The sequence below is a fragment of the Egretta garzetta genome, unplaced genomic scaffold (assembly GCF_000687185.1).
Source record: "Egretta garzetta isolate BGI_Z169 unplaced genomic scaffold, ASM68718v1 scaffold697, whole genome shotgun sequence".
NCBI classification, from domain to species: Eukaryota; Metazoa; Chordata; class Aves; order Pelecaniformes; family Ardeidae; genus Egretta; species Egretta garzetta.
Genome location: NW_009260141.1, coordinates 36,572 through 42,070, shown reverse-complemented (window position 1 = coordinate 42,070; position 5,499 = coordinate 36,572).

Sequence of the window (5,499 nt, the reverse complement as noted above, 5' to 3'; positions counted from 1 at the left end):
CGCTCTGCCGCCCGGCTTGTGTTTCTTCCTCCTCAAAAAAGTGAGTTTTTCGTAAAAAAACGGTGACCGCGGCACCCCGTTTCTTCGCAGGGTAGCTGGGGACAGAAGATATTTCTGTCTTTCGTCGTTCCTTTTCGCTGAGAGTTAAGATGCCTCTCAGGGAAGCCGATAATCCCCGCGTTTGGGGATTGCACGCAGAGCTGGACGGTGAGATTTTTATTTTTCCTTTTGAATTAAAACTAACTTTCTGGCAGCACTGCCACGGTGGCACCGGCTTCATGTTCCTGAGACGTTTTTTCATCAATGTAGTGCAAAATGGAGGTAATCTCGAGACATCTTCTTAGCGTAAATCAGCTTTGAAAAGAAGCAAGTAACACAAAGTAGCCACTCTGCTCTCTATCTGGGTTATGAGTTGTTTCCCGTAACGCGGCTTCATCTCTTAAAAATAATGAAACCTTTGGACATAGTGCCCTGGGTAGCTCTACTCGGAGCTAACAAAAAGTAAAAGAAAGGCGGTTTTCACCAGAAACGTTAATGTGAAAAACAGTTCTTTTAAATCAGCAGGTACCTTCAAAAACTCCTAAGAAAGATTGAGGTTGTTTCACTGTTCCCCTCAGCTTCCTCCGTCCTTGTATTAATAGTTTGATGAACTATATTCCCATTTGTTTCTCCAAAATACTTCTTTTGATTAAGCGCAATAGGTAGGCACATTCAATTATGTGTTCTTATTTTAAGGTAGGGTTTATTTTTGTGCTTACTTTTACCCTGTATTTCGGCCATTTTGTCATCTAGAATCAGCAATTGTGCAAAAAAAAAAAAATCAGAATATAGTGTGCATGTTTTGCTTATGAAAAGCAGAGGTAAGGCTCTGGGCATTTTTTTTAATAAAATAATATAAATCAAGTGGTTTAATCAAACAATTATCTCCTCAGAACTGCCGAGATAAACTAGGGCATAGCTTTTTCTAACCCATGAGTTTTGTGGTGTGGGATAAACTGAATATATATCAAATGATTTTTTCTTGGGATGAGTTGCATAGAGGAATGTCATGTTCAAAAATATATAGTGCAATGTGGGGAAGAATAGGACACCCTGGTGATTATTTCATGTGATTGAAAATGCAGTCATTTGGCTTCTTTCACTTTTTCTTTCAATAATGTGCTATCACACACTGCCGTGTGGAGTTTTGATGATGGGGGGGTTGTCAGTTTTAAAAGCTTGTCAGTGGTGCTGGTTTACCATGACTAGAGAGCACATAAATTGTGAGAAACTGCCAAGAGTTCTGGTAGCATTTCAGAGGGGCTTTTGTCTAGAGAAGACAAACAGCGGAATAACATCATGTGCAAGAGTATAAAAACAGAAAATCATGTGGATTTGGAGCCAACATCTGTACTGATGCTGTATTTCGTGGTGGTTTCACCTGCTGTGTTGACTCCACTATGAATTGTGAATTACACTGTCACAGAAGTTAACCTGTTGGGAATGACAAACACGATTGAGGGAACATTTCTGGGGGTTAGTTCGGCAGCATATATATTTCTTTCAAATTCTGTATCTTAATCCCTTCTATTCACTCCTATCACAGTCGGTCCACTGGTAGCTTTACCTCTAAATTATTTTGATCCTGTGCAAATGCATTTTCCTAGGTTTAGGCTAGGCCTCTAGCCTTCCTCTAAACACCTGATGTAGCAGCACAATCCTGGAGCAGTCCCTATGCTCTCCTAAAGCCTCTTTTTTCTGGTACACCAATATTTTAACCACATATCTGGACTTTTTAATTTTGGTATTTTTACATTCATAGGCAGTTACTTTTAGACTCGGCAAAAGACAAAATGCAAAAAGGTCTTGCAGATGTTATCAGGTGGAAGAGAGGGAGGAAGAAATACTTTTGTAAGTGCCTTTTAGTTCCTTTAATGTAATGGGCAACCTTATTTAAAAAAAAATCATTGCTTATTTCAAATATTATCATAACCCTTTTTTTTTCTGATATGAAGCTTTATAAAATTATGTATTCAGCAAAAGACAGAATTACTTCTGCTTCCTATTTTTCCCTGAAAATAATAGTCAAGCAAACAGAACATTGATTAAAATAAAAAAGATTTTTGGAAAGGTAGAATGTAGTGCTGACACTGGACTGTGCTATTTGGATGTGACAGAATTTTTCAGAACTTCAGGTAGAAATACAAGGACTCATTCTTCTCCTACTCTGGTGTTGGATAAATGCTTTCATGAAGGTCCTTCTTTTGAGCCCAAGTGACTATAGAATCATGGAATCATAGAATGGTTGGGGTTGGAAGGGACATGCAAATATTATCTAGTCCAGCATCCCTGCCATGAGTAGGGACATGTTTCACTAGAGCAGGTTGCTCACAGCCCCATACAACCTGACCTTGAACACTTCCAGGGATGGGGCATCCACAACTTCTCTGGGCAACCTGTTCCACTGTCCCACCACCCTCATCATAAAAAGTTTCTTCCATATGTCCAATCTAATTCTATCCTCTTTCAGTTTAAACTGTTGCCTCTTGTCCTGTCACTACAGGCATTGGTGAAAAATCTCCATCTTTCTTATAAGCCCCCTTTATATTTTGAAAGGTCACAGTAGGGTCTCCTCAAACCCTTCTCTTCTCCAGGCTGAACAATCCCTACTCTCTCTGTCTTACTTCGTAGGAGAGGTGCTCCAGCCCTCTGATCATTTTCCTCTGGACCCGCTCTAACAAGTCTGTGTCTTCCTGGTGCTGGGGACCCAGAGCTGGATGCAATACTCCAGGTGGGGTCATGAGAGAGAGCAGAATCACCTCCCTCAGCTCTGGGCCACACTTCTTTTTATGCAGCCCAGGATAGGATTGGCTTTCTGGGCTGCAAGCGCACACTGCCAGCTCATGTGCAATTTTTCATCTACCAGTATCCCCAGGTCCTTCTCTGCAGCACTGTTCTTAATTAATTCATCCCCCAGTCTGTACTGATATTGGGGATAGCCCCAACTCAGGTGCGGGACTTTGCACTCGGCCTTGTTGAACTTCATGAGGTTCACATGGGCCCACTCTTCAAGCATTTCAAGGTCCCTCTGGATGGCACCCCTTCCCGCTAATGTATCAACTGCACCACTCAGCTTGGTATCATCTCCAAACTTGCTGAGGGTATGCTCAATCCCACTACCTATGTCCTTGATGAAGATATTAAACAGTACTGGTCCCAGTATGGACCCTTGAGGGACACCACTCATTGCTAGTTTCCACTTGCACATTGAGATGTAACTCTTTGGATGCAGCAACCCAGACGATTCCTTACCCATCTAATAGTCCACCCATCAAGTTCATACCTCCCCTCAATCACCTCCCTGTCTTCCATATGCCTCGACATAGCTTCCAGGAGGATCTGTTTCAGGATCTTACCAGGCATCAAGGTAAACCGGACTGGTCAGTAGCTCCCAGGGCCCTCCTTTTTATCCTTCAAAAAAAAATGGCTACGATATTCCTTTTTCTCCAGTCACTGGGGATTTCACCTGACTGCCATGACTTTTCAAATGTGATAGAGAATGGCTTAGCAACTACATCTGCCAGTTCCCTCAGGACCCTGGGATGCATCTTGCCGAGTCCCATAGGCTTGTGTATATTCAGGTTCCTCAGATGGTGTCAAACCTGATCTTCTCCTGTGATGGGAGGGACTTTGTTGCCCAGTCCCTGCCTTGAGGTTCAAGGACTTGAGAGATGCAGAAAGAGAAATTGCCAGTGAAAACTGAGGCAAAAATATTTTTGAGTACCTCAGCCTTCTCCATGTTGGTTGTCACTAGTTCTTCTGTCTTACTTATTGGACAGTGCATTTTCTTTAGTCTTCTTTTCTGATCAGCATACCTGCAGAAGCCCTTCTTATTCTTCATATCCTTTGCCAAATTCAGATCCAGATGTGCCTTAGCTTTCCTGATCCCATCCTACACAACTGGACAGCATCCCTATATTGTTTCCAGGATGTGTGTCCCTGCTTCCACTGCCTATGCATTTCCGTCTTACACTTCAGTTCAACCAAAATGTCCTTACTCAGCCATGCTGGTCTCCTGCCTTCCTTGTCTGATTTCTTACATGTGGGAATTGAGAGAACTTGTTCTCTAAGAAATATGTCCTTAAAAAGCTGCCAGCTCTATTCTGCTCCTTTATCCCTGAGGGCAGTTTCCCAGGGAGGTCCATCCCTACTTTCTTAAATATCTGAAAGTCCACTCTGCTAAAACTCAAGGTCTTGATTTTACTTTTTGCCTGGCCCATATCCTTCAAGTTTGTGATGGGCCTGGGCCTAGGCACCAATCTTGATGTCTCCAATTAGTTTATTTGTGTTGGAGAGCAAGGTCGAGTAGTGCTTCTCTGGTTGGACTGTCTTTTCCCTGGATTGAAAATTGATGCTCAATACGTTCCAGGTGTCTCCTGTACTGCTCACAGCTTGCTGTGCCACTTTTCCAGCAGATGTCAGGTTGACTGAAGTCCCCCAGCAGGATCAGAGCGTGCGACTGTGACGCTTCCTGTAGTTGGAGTGAGAAAGCTTCATCAACATGCTCACCTTGTTCAGGTGGCCTGTAATAAATGCCAGCCATGAGATTTCCTTTCTTTGCTTGGACTCTAATTTTTACCCATAAGCTCTCAACTATTCGTCACTGTTTTTCAAAGACAGCTCTGTGCAATCGGTCCATTTTCTTACAGAGGGCAACCCCCGGCCCATCTCTCCTTCCTTGCCCATCCCTTCTGAACTGTTTATAGTCATCGAGTAATAGCAGTCCAGGATTGTGATTCATCCCACCAAGTGTACAACTGTGCAGGAGTTTTACTGTTTGATCAGGAGGATATATCACGGAATCATTTAGGTTGGAAAAGACCTTTAACATCATCAACTCCAACTGTACATCTAACACTGTCAAGTCTACCCCTAAACCATGTCCCTAAGCACCACATCTACATGTCTTCTTAATACCTCCCGGGATGGGGACTGAACCACTTCCCTGGGCAGCCTGTCCCAGTCCTTGATAACCCTTTCAGTGAAGAAATTTTTTCTAATATCCAATCTAACACAACACCAACACCAAAACCCCTGACACAACTTTAGGATGTTTCCTCTCGTCCTATCACTTCTTACTTGGGAAAAGAGACAGACACCCCCCTGGCTACAACCTCCTTTCTGGTAGTAGTAGAGAGTGATAAGGTCTCCTGTCAGCCTCCTTTTCTCCACACTGAACCACGCCAGTTCCCTCAGCTGCTTCTCATACAACTTCTGCTCTAGACCGTTCACCAGCCTCAGTACCCTTCTTTGGATAGGCTCCAGCTCCCCAATGTCCTTGTACTGAGGGGCCCAGAACTGAACACAGCATTCGAGGTGCAGCCTCGCCCGTGCCCAGGACAGGGGGACAATCCCTACTCCTGCTGGCCACACTATTTGTGATACAAGCCAGGATGCTGTTGGCCACCTTGGCCACCTGGGCACGCTGCTGGCTCATATTCAGCCGCCTGTCAACCAGCA